Source organism: Polypterus senegalus, chromosome 7 (genome assembly GCF_016835505.1).
Source record: "Polypterus senegalus isolate Bchr_013 chromosome 7, ASM1683550v1, whole genome shotgun sequence".
In the NCBI taxonomy this organism is placed as follows: domain Eukaryota; kingdom Metazoa; phylum Chordata; class Cladistia; order Polypteriformes; family Polypteridae; genus Polypterus; species Polypterus senegalus.
The window spans coordinates 43,602,577-43,619,769 of NC_053160.1; positions in this window are offsets into that span (position 1 = coordinate 43,602,577).

The following is a 17,193-nucleotide window of genomic DNA, read 5'->3' on the forward strand; positions in this document are numbered from 1 at the left end:
TATCCCTGCATTTAGTGGTTTGAGTGTGTCATTTTTCAAAATGGAACAGGGAAAAAGTGACTGTGCATAATAGCCAAGGTATTCAATAAGACTGTAAGCCTTTCTAAGGAAGCAGGTGTCATATTTATCCTGATCAGTGGGGAGATGTGCACCAGTATTTTTTTTTTTACCTTAAAGTATCAATGTTTTTGTTCCTGTATTGAACAGGTGGCTGAATGTAATGTTGCCAATAAGGACAGAATCCACTGTAGATCTATACTATTAATGAGCATTAATGGAGACATTCAAAGTTTCCTTAGACATCTGAGGACATAAAGCATTTGATGCGCTTTCCTGATGGTAGCCATAATGCATTGTGCACATTATCTACCTCCTGGCTCCTCCCAAATGAGGTGCCCAGAAACATGACAAAAAATATCGAAGAACCCACCTTCTACAACCAACATCCCAACTCACAGAAACCAGCCTCTGCAACCATACTCCAAAGTCTACTAAGAGGAAACCATCCTACACAACTAACCACCGCAACACATTAATATAACAGCAAGGGGGGCTTGAGAGGGGGCTCACTAGTGAGCATACCCCTCTCATTTCAAAACCCTTGCTCACCACTGCAGTGATGGTTACTATAAGAAATGTAAACCTGCAGACACTCTTTACAGTATTTTTCCAATGCAGATTGAACCGTGGTTTTAGCCTTTCTTCCTTACACCTTTAATCAGTTTATCAATTTTACTGACACTAAATGAGAGATTTTTACTGATCTGGCCTACTTTGGTGTTGTTATTCATAAATGTAATGATGGACTTGCATCCGTATTCACCCACACAGCCATAGATTAACATGAAATGCAGCAGTGGTCTCAGCAGACTATTGAGGATCAGTGTGAATGAAGTGATGTTGTTAGTCTGCAGATGCTAGGGTCTGTGTCCTACATCTAAGTTGTATTAAATTCTGAACTCTGCGGTGATACTTTATTTTTAATGCATGGTGCCAGAACAGTTTGAAGGGTAAGGAACATGACATCTATTAGGAACCTGTCCTTCATATATCTTTTATGCTGCTTGTATTTGTAGCTGTTAACTTCATTTTAACTCAACTGAATCTCACTTCTAATGGATGAACACAGAGACTGGATCATAAAGGCTGGCTCACTTTGATACATTAAAACGGTGACTGTGCTTTGCCACTTTTATAGGATCCCCTGTGGCTTGAACTGATACTGATCATTTAGAATAATGGAATGGCAACTCATACTACTTACTTCCTGCTGCTGATGATATGGCTGTTCTGGTTTCTGTCTCCCTCTTTTGATGCAACAGTCAGAATCGTTCTATTATGTTTGATGTTATAAGACACTAAGGTAAGAATTCTTCTTTTAAGTGCTTCCTTTTTCCATCATTGCATCACTAGTGTATTATTTTTCAAGATTCATACTTTGTAGGTACTGTAGGTCTTATTGTATTAATGTATAAGCTCTTCTTGGTTGGTAAAATGAAATCTGTGGCATGACATGCCATAATTTCCCTGTAATCTTGTGGCCTATCAGGAGGACAAATGCAATGCTTAGAAGATGGTCTTTGATATGCCAAATATCCCAGACCAAAACACAATTGATGTTGGTAAGAAGAAAGTTAGCAAGGAAACTACTATGAAAGTGACAGCATCTATGCTACGAGTGCAATGAAAATGATAATCTTCTGCCCATGGTAGATAGTGCTGTTCATTTGGGATGACACACTTTAGAATTATGCTTGGTGTTGTGAAATTTGGAATGGGAAGTGTCCAAAAGGACCTTTTACAAAGTGTATTTGTTTGTGACTGATAAAGTAAACACTATCGAAAGGGCCTTCTAGGAGACTAGTCAAATGGATGCCAAAGATTAAGCTCTAGACCTACAGACAAAGTTATCAGAACCAAAAACAAAACTGCAAATCACAGTATTAAACAATAGATATCTATCAATAAAATAAAAAAAAACAACAACAACAGATATCTCAACAATCAACAATTAATAAAATATATTGTATTATGGTCACAAAGTTAAATTTGAGTTTAAGCATTTTGCCAAAGTAAATCTTGTGTGTTTCTCTCAATAAAATTGTATAAAATAAACATAATGTTTTGAAACCATCAGTATGCTGACCACGCAAGGCACGGCTTCACATATGGGCACACATCTTTAGGAAATAACTAGACAGAACTGAATGCACAATGTTTGATATAATCCAATCAAAATAAACTTCTTTCCTTGGAGATTATACATGGAATAAACTGTAGACAATATAGATAAAAACCAAGTAGGTCAAAAGGTAATGAAGATAATGCTGAATATATTGGGATTAGTTTTTTTTTTTTATTTTTTATTGTTTTTCAGTATATGAAGACAGTGATCCTTTATATTATAAAATGATTCTGCCTTAAGGATACAGAGGTTGATTATAATTATTAGGCATTCGATTAGTTTTTACTGATCATGTATTCAGTTCAGATTGTAGATGTTCACAGAAGTTAAATGTGCCCAATAACTAGCCTTGTGGACAAAACATCAATCAATCAAATATTCCAGGATAAAGTTAGTTTAAATTATTTCATCTGTTTATCCATCTTCATAACCCGCCTATCCAGAGCAGGGACGCCAGGAAATGAATACTGTTTTACAGACTTCCTACCAAAACTTGTTTTGTTTTCCTCAGCACTGCTGTTTCACAACTTCTTCATGGAAATTCTGTCTTGTCTACTACCCAGGTGTAATTTGTCCATTTTTACTAGTTGTTTATATGAGTGGGTGGCACGGTGGTGAGTGGGTAGCGCTGCTGCTTTGCAGTTAGGAGACCCAGGTTCGCTTCCCAGGTCCTCCCTGCGTGGAGCTTGCATGTTCTCCCCGTGTCTGCGTGGGTTTCCTTCAGGTGCTCCGTTTTCCTCCCACCATCCAAAGACATGCAGGTTAGGTGCATTGGTGATTCTAAATTGTCCCTAGTGTGTGTGTGTGTGTGTGTGTCATGCCCTGTGGTGGGCTCGCGCCCTGCCCAGGGTTTGTTTCCTGCCTTGCTCCCTGTGTTGGCTGGGATTAGCTCCAGCAGACCCCTGTAACCCTGTAGTTAGGATATAACGGGTTGGATGATGGATGGATGTTTATATGAGTGATGACTCCAGCCTTGTGCCTTATGCTGGTAGAACAGACTCCAGCTTCAGTGATTCTGTAGGAGAATAAGTGGATTCAAGAAATTAATGAATAAAAGTCTTTGAGATAATACATTTCCTATATGTCAAAAAAGTTCAGCTAAATTATTAGGCATTTTATTTTTTACATCTTTTGTTGGGATAGTTTTGCTAATTGGAATAACTTTTGTCTGCTTAGCATCTACTTTGCTAAACTGATGCTCAACTGCATTAATTCAGTGTCAAATGTTAATTAAGATGTTTTCCAATTTCTGATTTTTTTTTACCAGCTTGTAGAACTGTAGAACTAAAAGACTTTAAAAAATCATTTATAAAATACAAGCTTGCCAGTCTTCATGCAACCTTATTACAAAGAAAATGTGCAACATAAAGACTCAAGGGAATGATACAGATAAAAGTGAATTAATACTGCCAGCCAGCCTGGGCTACAGATGCAGATGACATTTAGGATAGATAACTGAGACACAGATGAATAAGATTGCCTGCAGTGTATCTACTAAATCACATGGGTGAAACAACTTAATATCTTTCTGCTTCTTCCATAATATTCCAAAGTAAACTGTGTGTGTAAAACAGCTGCTTCCATAAGTACAGTAGTAATGAAAGAGAACTATAATCCTTAATACATGAGCACCAGCAAGAATCCCAGCATGAAAATTAAAATGCCAACAAGATTTATATTTAATGACTGCAAGGGTCTAAGACCTGTGTATTGAAATTTGACATAAATGTGAAGTAATTCTAGAGTCGATTTAAAAAAAAAAAAAACTCCTTACTAATCTTGATTTAAGATGCTGTATTTCTTAAAAACGATCTTGCAGTATATAAACCATTTTAATGTGTTATTTTTGGAAGATACTGTTTTAGCTTCTGAATATAAATGAAAAAATATTTATAATAATAGCTTTATTTATTTGGAATTGGAGACTGTAATATTAATGAGGACTACATGGGTATTTAACAAAAAAAAACAATAAAAATCAGTGTCAGAATTCAACTGAAAACAAAGGACAACGACCCGGGTTCGCTTCCCGGGTCCTCCCTGCGTGGAGTTTGCATGTTCTCCTCGTGTTTGCGTGGGTTTCCTCCGGGCGCTCCGGTTTCCTCCCACAATCCAAAGACATGCAGGTTAGGTGGATTGGCGATTCTAAATTGGCCCTAGTGTGTGCATGGTGTGTGGGTGTGTTTGTGTGTGTCCTGCGGTGGGTTGGCACCCTGCCCAGGATTGGTTCCTGCATTGTGCCCTGTGTTGGCTGGGATTGGCTCCAGCAGACCCCCGTGACCCTGTATTCAGATTCAGCGGGTTAGACAATGGATGGATGGACAAAGGACAACCATACACCACACCCAACTTGGTGTCAGCGTTGATCACTGAGATGTTCTTTTGCTTTGTTTTTGTTTTTTTTTTTAAGTTCACTCATTGTGTCTGTGGAAGGAACAATTTTAATTCATTCTACCTATTTCTGGATATTTTCACTATTATAAACTCTTTTAAAAAAGGCAAAATTAAAAAGAGATCATAACAAGAAAATTAAAAATGAAGCACTGATGGAGAATATTTTACATTAACAAAGCTTTACATTATACTTAGTGCAAAAGGTTATACTCTAGAATTCAACAAGATTAACAGAACTGTTTGCCCAGGACACACTGATATAAAAAGAAGGAAGGCTCTTAACTAACAGACACTGATTAACTCAAATGCCACACAATGTTTAAGAATTCTAAATACCCATGCAATTTAGTACTGTCTCAGTTCAACCTGAAACCTGCTTAAGATAACTGTCCTTGGTATCTTGGTATAAATAAAGGAGCTTTGAATCATCCAGAGCTTCAACTGATTATTTAATAAACAGAAAATCCCTGACAGTACTTGTAAATATTACAGGGGCCAATACCAGTCATTCATCCAGCTTTTGTTGCTGCCTATTTAGATCATTTTAGTTTTTTAAACGAGCAGAGCTTTACTACCATAATAGTGAAAACAAAGCAGGAACCAGCTCTAGATGGAACATCAGCCCATCACCAAACATATTCTTAAACAAACTTTTAAATTGTGATTAAATATTGTGTTTGTACTAAAGGTCTCTGACTCCACAATTTTACATGAAGTAATCAATCTGTACAATTTAGAAAGAAAACGTTCCAAGCAGTCAGCTAGAACATATTCTGTATCTCAGCCAATACTACTGAAACTAAGGCCCCAGCACCTTTACTTTTTTTCTTATTTTTAAGAAAATAACATTCCATACAATCAAGTCTACCTTATACAGCCAAGAAGATAACATTACATACAGTCAAACTGAACTTAACAAAACAGAATTCAATCCCAACCAGAGAGAAATAGAGGAGAGCCAACAGCTAGAGGAAATCTTTAAAAACAACAAAGAAGGGAGAATGTCCTTTTCATTGCTATAAATGCTTATCCCCTAAATGAGAATTTGATATTTTCCAATCTCAAATAGTATATTAACATCAGTTACCAACTGACTCATAAAAGGTGGGCTGGGATTCTTCCAGATGAGCAAGATAAGTCTTCGTGCTAGTAGTGTGGTAAAGGCAAATTACAATCAATTTGTCTTTCTCCACTTTAAGTACAGCAAACATAGCTGTTAATGGCTTAGGAGTGACTGTTCCACCAAGGCTGTCTGATAGACAATCAAAGATTTTTGTCTAAAATTATGTTCATTTGCTGCACTTCTAAAACATGTTGCCCAGTGGGGCCGGTGCTAGATTGCCACATTCACAGACTGATGTTTGTCCTGGTTACATTTTGGACAATACTAAACAAGATACATGTGATCAATAAACGATTTTTAAGTTGAATGATTGAATGCTTTGCGCAAATGGAGTTAGAGTGTATTCTATGCATGGCTGCTTTCCACTACTTTTCTGAGATATTAAGTGAAAAATCCTTTCTCCACTGTACCCTGGGATCTTTGAAAGGAAGAGACTTTAATATGTTTTATATTTCACCAGTAATGGTGCACTGCACGATAACGTGCAGTGAATACAATTGACTTGAGCATTCATAGTTTTCATACTCTTTTTCTGTACATTTAGCATTTGTTTGCTCAGAGATGGTGCGCTTGCTGCTTGCTGAGCAGCTCTTGTTTTCTCCACTCTGGCGGCCCTCTTCTTTCGTCTGCATTTTTTTGTGTTAAAACTGATTAAGTTAGTGTTTGTGTTGCAATTACTTGGTACGTTTTCTTTCATTTTTCACTTAAGCCTGCACTTAAATCTTCAATCTGCCTCAAGAGGTAGGGCGAAGGGACGGCGAAGGTGGTAGGGATGAAAATGGCACCCTTACACATGCGCCGCATGGCTGCCCTGCTGTTCGCTACTGAGAGTTGATTCTAAAATAAAATAAAATAAAAATAAAAAGAGGAATAACCTTGGAGGTCAATCATCACACCGAAAGCGGATAGTAGACGTCACTTATGGGTACCAAATTTCAGGTCAATAGGTCAAACAGTTTGTGAGCTACAAGTGATTTCAAATCCTGGACAGACAAACGGACAGCCACGGTAGCGTATTACAGTATATAAAGATAAAACCCATTTCTTAAATTATACTACAGCAACATAACAGCTATGTGGTGATTTACAAATGAAAAGTTATTTTAATACTTGAAAATCATTCTGAATCAACACTTAATTCAACTCTGTGTGGCAGGTAGCAAAAACCTATTCTGGGCCACCTCATGGTGGGAGGCAACAAGACAACTTTCATAGGGGCTGAATTTCCATATAAGTGCTTTTTAATGTTATGAAATAAAAAAATAAGTGTGTACCTTAAGAAATACATACACATCCAGTGCATTATTTATATACTATATTTAAGAAATAGAGAAACATTTCATCTTAAAGGTGTAAAATTTTGCTGTTTGTAACTCCTTCATATACAAATGTCCATGAATTAAAACAAAACATTTGCATTTTGAAGGCACTTGGCAAATCATGGTAATTTTATTAATTTTCTTGGTTTTTACATATTGCCATAGGTGCCTTCTGTAGAAATGCAATCCTGCTGGACTGATGATAGAAAAAAGTCAAGATGATAAAAATGAGAAAATAAGTTGATAAGTCAATTCTGATTCTATAGCCTACTGGAGCTACATTCACACTGCAATCAATAGTACCTTTATTCCACTTTGCAAGTGATTCAAATCTAATATAACTACAGTATGTACCGATATCTCTCCTGAGCCTGTAAAATTAATATAAATTAATTCATCAGACAGCTGCAAACTAATAGACAACCATGAATTGCAGCTACATGCTGGTTTGAAATTCTTTACAGTGCCGGACATCTGCGAATTGGCCAGCTCGCGATGGTCAGTATTCAAGGATGTTTTGAGTGGAATCATCACTGCAAAATGTGTGTGTAAACTCTCTCAGAAATAAACACATTTGGGGCGTGACATTGCAGAAAACACATAGCATTTGAGCTGTAATAGCAGGCTTTCTTTTATTTACTTATTTATTTTTGCATTTGACATTTCTGCAAAAAACCTCAAATCTATGTCACATAAGTGCAAAAATACATTAACTTTAAATGCCATTATAAACAAACATAAGATTGAGTAGTTCTCTTTAACACACCAGACTGCTAGGTAGCTTACAGTGATGATGACAGGATAATTATAATTTCACTATGCATCTCCATAAGCTGTAGCCATATAGAGTATATTTAGTTCCTTGACTAAACAGATTAGCCATTTCTTTTTTTTCTTTCACCTGCTCCTGTTAGGGGTTGCCACAGCGGATCGTCTTCTACCATATCTTTCTGTCCTCTGCATCCTGTTCTGTTACACCCATCACCTGAATGTCCTCTCTCACCACATCCATAAACCTCCTCTTAGGCCGTCTTCTTTTTCTCTTCCCTGGTACAGTAGCTCTATCCTTAGCATCCTTCTCCCAATATACTCAGCATCTCTCCTCTGCACATGTCCAAACCAACGCAATCGTGCCTCTCTGACTTTGTGTCCCAACCATCGTACTTGAGCTGACCCTCTAATGTACTCATTTCTAATCCTGTTCATCCTCGTCACACCCAATGCAAATCTTAGCATCTTTAATTCTGCAACCTCCAGCTCTGTCTCCTGCTTTCTATTCAGTGCCACTGTCTCCAACCCATATAACATAGCTGGTCTCACTACCATCCTGTAGACCTTCACTTTCACTCTTGCTGATACCCGTCTGCCACAGATTACTCTTCTCCACCTATTCCATCCTGCCTGCACTCTCTTTTTCACCTCTCTTCCACAATCCCCATTACTCTGTACTGTTGATCCCAAGTATTTAAACTCATCAATCTTCACCAACTTTGCTCCTTGCATCCTCACCATTCCACTGACCTCCCTCTCATTTACACGCATGTATTCTGTCTTGTTCCTATTGACCTTCATTTCTCTCCTCTCTAGAGCATATCTCCACCTCTCCAGAGTCACCTCAACCTGCTCCCTACTATCGCTACAGATCACAATGTCATCAGCAAACATCATAGTCCACGAGGTCTCCTGTCTAATCTCGTCTGTAAACCTGTCCATCACCACAGCAAATAAGAAAGGGCTCAGAACTGATCCCTGCTGTAATCCCACCTCCACCTTGAATGCATCCGTCACTCCTACCCCAGACCTCACCACGGTCACACTTCCCTTGTACATATCCTGTACAACTCTTACATACTTCTCTGCCACTCCTAACTTCCTCATACAATACCACAACTCTTCTCGAGGCACCTTGTCATATGCTTTCTCTAGGTCCACAATTACGCAATGTAACTCCTTCTGGCCTTCTCTATACTTCTCCATTAGCACCCTCAGAGCAAACATCGCATCTGTGGTGCTCTTTCTTGGCATGAAACAATACTTCTTCTCAGTAATCATCACCTCACTTCTTAACCTAGCTTCCACTACTCTTTCCCATAACTTCATGCTGTGGCTCATCAATTTTATCTCCCTGTAGTTACTACAGTCCTGCACATCCCCCTTATTCTTAAATATCGGCACCAGTACACTTCTTCTCCACTCCTCAGGCCTCCTCTCACTTTACAAGATTTCATTAAAGAATCTGGTTAAAAACTCAACTGCCATCTCTCCTAAACACCTCCATGCTTCCACAGGTATATCATCTGGACCAATGGCCTTTCTATTTTTTATCCTCTTCATAGCTGTCCTTACTTCCTCTAATTCTTTGCACTTCCTGATCCCTATCTCCACATCATCCAACCTCTTCTCTTTCTCGTTCTCTTCATTCATCAGCCTCTGAAAGTACTCTTTCCATCTACTCAACACACTCTCCTCGCTTGTGAGTACGTTTCCATCTTTATCCTTTATTACCCTAACCTGCTGCACATCTTTCCCAGCTCAGTCCCTCTGTCTAGCCAATCGGTACAGGTCCTTTTCTCCCTCCTTAGTGTCCAACCTCTCATACAACTCATCATAAGCCTTTTCTTTAGCGTTCACCACCTCTCTCTTCATCTTGCGCCTTATATCCTTTAACTCTTGCCTACTTTCTGCATCTCTCTGACTATTCCACTTCCTTTGCCATCCTCTTCCTCTGCATACTCTCCTGTACTTCCCCATTCCACCACCAGGTTTCCTTTTCCTTCTTCCTCTGTCCGGATGTCACACCAAGCACCCTTCTTGCTGTCACCCTTACTACATCTGCTGTAGTTTCCCAGCTGGTAACTCTTCACTACCACCCAGTGCCTGTCTCACTTTCTCCCTAAACTCAACCTTGCAGTCTTCCTTTTTCAACTTCCACCATTTGATCCTTGGCTCTGCCCTCACTCTCTTCCTCTTCTTGATCTTTAACGTCATCCTACAGACCACCATCCTATGCTGCTTAACTACACTTTCCCTTGCCACCACTTTGCAGTCTTCAATCTCCTTCTGCATAGGATGTAATCTACCTGTGTGCATCTTCCTCCATTCTTCTATGTAACCCTATGTTCCTTCCTCTTCTTAAAATATGAATTCACCACAGCCATGTCCATCCTTTTGGCAAAACCCATAATAATCTGACCTTCTTCATTCCTCTCCTTGACACCATGCCTACTCATCACCTCCTCGTCTGCTCTATTCCTTTCACCAACATGTCCATTGAAATCCGCTCCAATCACCACTTTCTACCCCTTGGCTACACTGTTTATCACTTCATCCAAGTCACTCCAAAAATCTTCTTTCTCATCCATTGCACACCCAACTTGCAGGACATATGCACGAACAACATTCATCATCACACCTCCAATTTCCAGCTTCATAATCATTACTCTGTCTGACACTCTGTTCACCTCCAAAACACTCTTGACATACTGTTCCTTCAGAATAATCCCTACCCCTTTTCTCCTCCTATCCACACCATAATAGAACATTTTGAATCCACCTCCGATCCACCTGGCCTTATTTCCCTTCCATTTAGTCTCTTGCACACACAATATACCATCCTTCCTTCTCTCCATCATATCAGCTAACTCTCTCTCCTTACCAGTCATACTGCCAGCATTCAAAGTTCCTACCCTCGGTTCCACTCTCTTTACCTTCCTCCTCTCCTCCTGCCCTCAGACACATTTCCCCCCTCTTCTTCTCCTTCTTCTTCTTCGGTCAACAGTAGCCCAGTTTTCCCCAGCACCCTGTTGGCTAACAGTACTGGTAGAGGTCGTTGTTAACCTGGGGCTTGACCAATCTGATATGGAAATTTGTATTGTTTTCCGCATATTGATTTGGCAAAATTTTACACCGGATGCCCTTCCTGATGTAACTCTCCCCATTTATCCGGGCTTGGGACCGGCACGAAGAAACACACTGGTTTGTAAAGTCCCTGTGGCTGGCTTAAACAGATTAGCCAGTTATAATGGCAAAATTCAAACAAATTGAAGCATAATGCTCAACTCTAAACACCTACTCATGATTTCTGTTTACTGTATCCTCACAAAGTTAACCTATTAATACAATATCACCCTCCAATTAATGCATGCTGTCGGTTCTTTCAGCTATGAATAACTTTTAGCATGTCAGGAACAGGAGTGAATGTGAACAGTATAATTATCAAGTCATTAATTGATGAACAGCAGAGGACAGTATTTGCAGTGCTTCATGGAATTTTTTTTTTTGAAAGATTCTTATACTTTGAGTTTGATCAGCCCTTAGCAATGCACTCAAAGTCTACAGTTGTAGTTGATTATTTAATTCTACTTTGTGATGTTTTGCTGGTAAACAAGTCTTTTCCCAATACATAGCTTTTTTGCAAACCCTTGTAATAAATCAAAATAACCTGACGCCAACACGTCCAAAGAGTTGGGGAATAATCCCATATAATATCCAAAGGACAGATGCAAAATTTGACAAAAAGTACATGGTTGCTATATGCAAACAAAAAATGGTGACAGGAAATGGTGCAATAGAATGTGACGTCAAATACAGGGAGTCAGAAATGACGTTGATTTGGCGAGACCAGGAATGACATCATCAACTGGGAGACGGAAGTGGATGTGGAGAGCGGCCATTTTGAAGTGCTGTAATGGAGGTAGGTGTAAACGTAAATGTTTTATTTTTCTTCTTTGGGTCTGAAGAAAGAGTGAGAGACGTTAGTACCCTTAAGCAATGCTTCTTCTCGTGATACTTTACTCACCTCAGGCTTGTTGGCTGCCTCCTAAGCGCACGTGTGTGACACCCTTACCCTCACAAGCCTTTCAGGGCCTGCTGCTACTATCACCATGCTTCACTGTAGGGATGGTGTGTTTTTGTAGTGTACTGTTTTGGCTTATGCCAAAATAGCATTTAGTCCAATAGACAAAAAGGGCAGTTGTGTTCTCATCCAAACATAGAACCTTCTCCCAGCTGACTTCCAATTTTCCCATGTGTAACTTTAGCCCTGAGGTCATATGCATTTTTTTAACAGCGGCTTTCTCTTTGTCCCTCTCCTATGAAACTGCATCTCATGAAGTACCTGTGTACCAGTTGTTGTATGCACAGTCATTCCAATCTAATCCACTGCAGCTTGAAACTTCTTTGGAGTTACAACTGTATATGTCACTGACGGCCTGCTCCAGGTAGAGTTACAACTGTGCCATACACTTTCCATTTTTTAATTATTGATTTAGCTGGCCTTCAAGGGATATTCAGTAACTTGGGAATTTTATTGTATCCATCTGCTGATCATGCTTTTCAATCACCTTTTCACAGAGTTGCTTGGAGTGTTAGGTTAGGCAACCATAGTAAGGCTCCACAATCTGGTGGTACAGATACAGGTTTATTTATACCACAATCAACTGAAGCCCATTGACTACAGTCAGGTGATCTCCATTTAACCAATCATGTGACATTTTAAACTAGTTGGCTGCACCAGTGATGATTTAGGTCATATTAATTTTGCAATCAGTATTTTATGTTCTGTATTTGTAGTTAATTTAGACCATTTAAGAGTCTTTTTGTTCTGATAAATATTTCACTGTGATTCAGTTTTCAATGTTGTATAACAATAAATTGTGAACACTTCAATGGGGGCACATACTTTTTATAGATAGTGCATACTGATATTGTAGGTTCCTCTTGACATTTCAGCCAAATATATAATAACATATCTTTACAAAAAATAGTAAAGTGAAGTATTAGTAAAGTATTAGTAGTCGTTCACTTTAAGAACTTTTCTTCAAACAATTATGGAAAAATTAGTTCATCCAAAATTAATAGATCATAATATTTTAAATGATATTAGTTTTAAGCTATAATTCTTAAGAAATAAACCTGCCAATATTGAGTAATACAGCACCTTTATCTCCAGGTTTAAGACATATAGTATGATTTCACGTAAAATGTTCCAATTCAATTTTATGACATCAGTGTGAGCCAAGTAGTCACCTTTCAGATTATATTATACATATTGTATTATTTTTTAAGTCTCTCTCTCTCTCTCTCTCCCTTTCACACATGTATATTTGCTCAAATCCCACAAGCAAATAAATGGCATTCTCATCAGTTAAGAGCACTTTCAGAAAATGTAGAGATTTTGCTTTTTGTTCCAGCCTCCCTGTTTGAATTTACACCCTTTTCCACTTGGATTGTTTAAGATAAAAATATACATTTTTTGTTTTTTTATTGAAAACTACATTATAAAGATGTATAAACCTGCATACTTGTAACTTTTTAATATAATATTATTCTGACAACTGCAACAGATCTTCTGTTAATTAATAGAATATTAAGGGAAGAAGATGGCATACTAGAATCTATGATTTTTAGAATCACAATTTTTTACACATATATATTGGGGTGAACGCCTCTAAACATTACAACTAAATGGAAATCTGTGCTCACCCGGGAATCATTTTTGAACAGGGAGACCTTTGCCCAATTTGAAAGAGTTAAAGTAGTATGCTGGTGTTAAACAATTAATATGGAAGAGTTGATCAAAAACAACTCAGTAAGCCTATCACATTAAAAAAAAATTTTAAAGTTGCCTGCACATTGTGAGAAATACAGAGTAACAAGTATGTACATACACAAACAAATTAAGTATTGTGGTTATGGCATGGATTCCATTTAATTAATCTGAAGATCAGAATAAGGCAGAAGAATAAATTATTTATTCTTATTTAATTATTTTTTATGTAAAGAAACGATTACATATGTTTTATTTTTTAAAAATCTCATAAATGAGGACAACGATGAAGTCAATCTGCGCGAGACGATTGTATTTTCATCCAACAAATATACCGCTTTAGTTGTATCATGAAAATAACCCAATACACAGTAAATTATTTAACTCAATTGGACAATATTGGATACGCTGCCAATGTGGTGCAGTCGCGCAGCATTATCATCTGATCTACCATTACCCGAATGTTTGTGACAGATACCGATACGTCTCGAACTTTCTGGATTGAAAATACGCAACTATAAAAGCATCAGCAGTGGTGTCGCTCGTCAGTTAGTCATTAGATCTATGCCTTAGAAATGTTTTATTTTCATTTTAGTTATAATGCATTCATTGTGATTATATGCTTGCAAATTTAAACTTGAAATAAAAATGTAAAAAATTAATTTTGATGTCTTGTTCATCTATTCGACACCACCCTTGTACAGCGCCCCACAATTTGAGAACCACTGGAATAAGGCATGCCATTCTTTTTACTTGTGTAATAACACACTGTATTTTTGCCTTTTCAAGATTTATAGGGTCATTATTGTTATGTGTACAGAGCACAATGAAATTGGTACTTCCATGTGCTAATCAATATGCAGCACACTACATTTCATATCTCATTTCTGAATAGAATGCCCTGACTTCTGAAAGGCAACCATTTTCAACAGCCATTATCCATGACAACCTCCAGTACAGTAAACAGCACATCACAATAGAAAACAATGACAAAAAGATATTACTGAGAAAATAGAAATGAGTGTAGTATGTTTTTATATACCAATTAGTGAACAGAATGACTTAAAAAGTAATTACTGACAACTGTTAACATGACCAAGAACAAACAAAGCATCAGAGGCTTCAACACTTTCATATCCCACTTCTCCATTAGTGTGATCCCATTTGTGTTGTCTTCAGGTGTATGAACCCATGTCTGTTATAGTAAATCCAAAATTTCTCTAGTGTTATTGCAGATAATTGTCAAATTTCAAAGCAACAAGAGGATGAATGTTGTTTTCAAAATGTCTGTGATCTTTTCTGCGCCTGTAATGGTAAGCGCAGTATCACCTTAGTAGAACTGAGTGGTTGTAGTAGGCCAAATACGTTAAAGCAGCACCTTCCAGTGCCAGTGTAAAGGGACACTGTCATTACTGGATCTGGTGTAACATGGTATGTAACAATCCAAAACCCATTGCATAACATAAAACATGTCTTAGTTTCTTTCCCTTTCCATGTCAGGCCTCCACATCTTGCTTCTCAGATGCTGCTTTATTCCTACAATGGTAAAATGAGTCGGTGTAAATGTTTGGATTCTTAGAGCTCATTGAATAACTTTTTTGTGCTTCACATTGTAAGTGGTATCCGATATACCACCAATACATTATTGACCATCTGCTAGAGCAAAAGACACATCAGTATTCAACTGATTTGAGTACATTACTTTGTTTCCAATGCCAAATAACTAAAACCCCTTTATTGACTTGTGAATCCAAACATTGCAATTCTCTATTTATTAGTCAACTTTGTTTAGTCAGCATTAACCCCTCAAGACACCCAAGATCTTCTGAATTCAGTAATCTTTCCTTTCCAAAGCCTTTGTGCTAAAGCTTTTCAGCTCCTTTAGATGATTTTTTTTAAGTTTAAGCATAAGCCTTTAATAGTTATAATATCTGAGTCAATTAAATTTTTTTTTACACACTGCGTACAGATTCAGAAAAATTACACATACGGTATTTGCAACTATCAGGCATTCACAGTTGATTATTAAATGGTATAAAATTTACATACATAAAAACACAAATTAAGTTAAACTCACACTGATAAAGAAAAACAAACCATAAATAAATGCTGAAACTGATGGAATTTGATATTTTTTCTTTTGCATTTTAAAATTTCTGTCCTTAGTTGTCTTAAATTTGTAATTATTCTTTGCCTGCCGTTTTTAATGCTAAGTCTATTATACAATAATTAGCTCTTAATTGAATTTTTGTATACTTTGTAGGCTCTTCTAACTGTGCGTTTTATCACGGTTCATTATAGTGCACATCCATTTATTGAACCCTTTTAATGTGAATTTTAGGGTCATGAAGTACTGGAGACTATCCCAGCAGCAGTGGACAATATGACAAGCAGACAACGTTAACATTAATTATATTGTGCCACATTTTTCTTGCCAATTAAATAACTTGCAAATCTTTGCGATGTTGGATGAAAACTAGTGTACCCTGAGAAAAGTCCACACAGACACAGAGAGAATTTGCACAGGCTACCAAGAGAGCATGCAAGTCTCCCGCGGCTGTGTGCTAGAAGTACTTTTGAAGTCAATATACAGAAATGTATTTAGTTATTTCGTAAACATATTGCCTGTTGCTGCTGGAATGATAAAGTATGCATGTGCTTCAGTGGTCTAGAGAGTGAAATACTGAGCATTCCCATAGTATGTAATCAAGTGTCAAGAACTGAACAGATACAGTATAAGGATACATTTAGTTTTAATCAAGATGCAGTTTTAGTACAAATGTGTTAGCATAGGCAGAGTGGTAGCACAGGCAGAGGTGTCTGTCATTCCATGCCTTACAGTGCTAGGTTCTGCATGGAGTTTGCTCCAGTGATATATTCATAACGAAAACGAGAACTAGAACTAAAAATATTGTTTTTGTTTTAAAAGAATGAGAACTGAAATTAAGGCAAACAAAGAAACTAAAACTAAATAAAAATAAAAATTAGTGATATGTGAACGAATTAAAATGAGAATGAAAATTGAGTAAAAATGAAAAAACATCAATAGCATTTTTGTTCAGTCCGGTGCAGTCATGCAGAGGAGTTGTTTGTAGGTCGCCCTGAACCTTCAGTTATGTTACGCTGTTTACTATGTAGTGATCTTGTAACTTGGGCTTAATATAGTCACGTGGGGCAACTTCTGTAATGGACTGTTGTTTGTATGTGGAGCACATTTGGCTCATTGGGTTGAAGCAGTAAGCATGTGTGCTTGGTGATGGCGAGTTTTGCACAGATGTTTGCAGGTAGAAAGTGAGAAAGTAGCATATGGAAATACTTTAATTACAGTGCAGATGATAATAAAAGCAAATATAGCATGCGAGAAGAAGAAAAGATTCTCTGAGTTTCAGTGTAGGACCAGCTGGATCAGTACTTAGTAGAAGTCCAGCACTTCTCTGGTGCCATAGCTGCAATTAAGGGACGTACAGTCAGGGGCCATCGTGAAAGGTAAAAAAACTAATAATCAGGCCTGGTTCTACAGGCGAAGCTGCCATCGTGCCATTTAATTTCAGCCTCCCCCTCACCCTATAATACCTTCACTCATTTTCTAAACCAGTGTACTTTAAATTAAAACTTTTCGCAATTT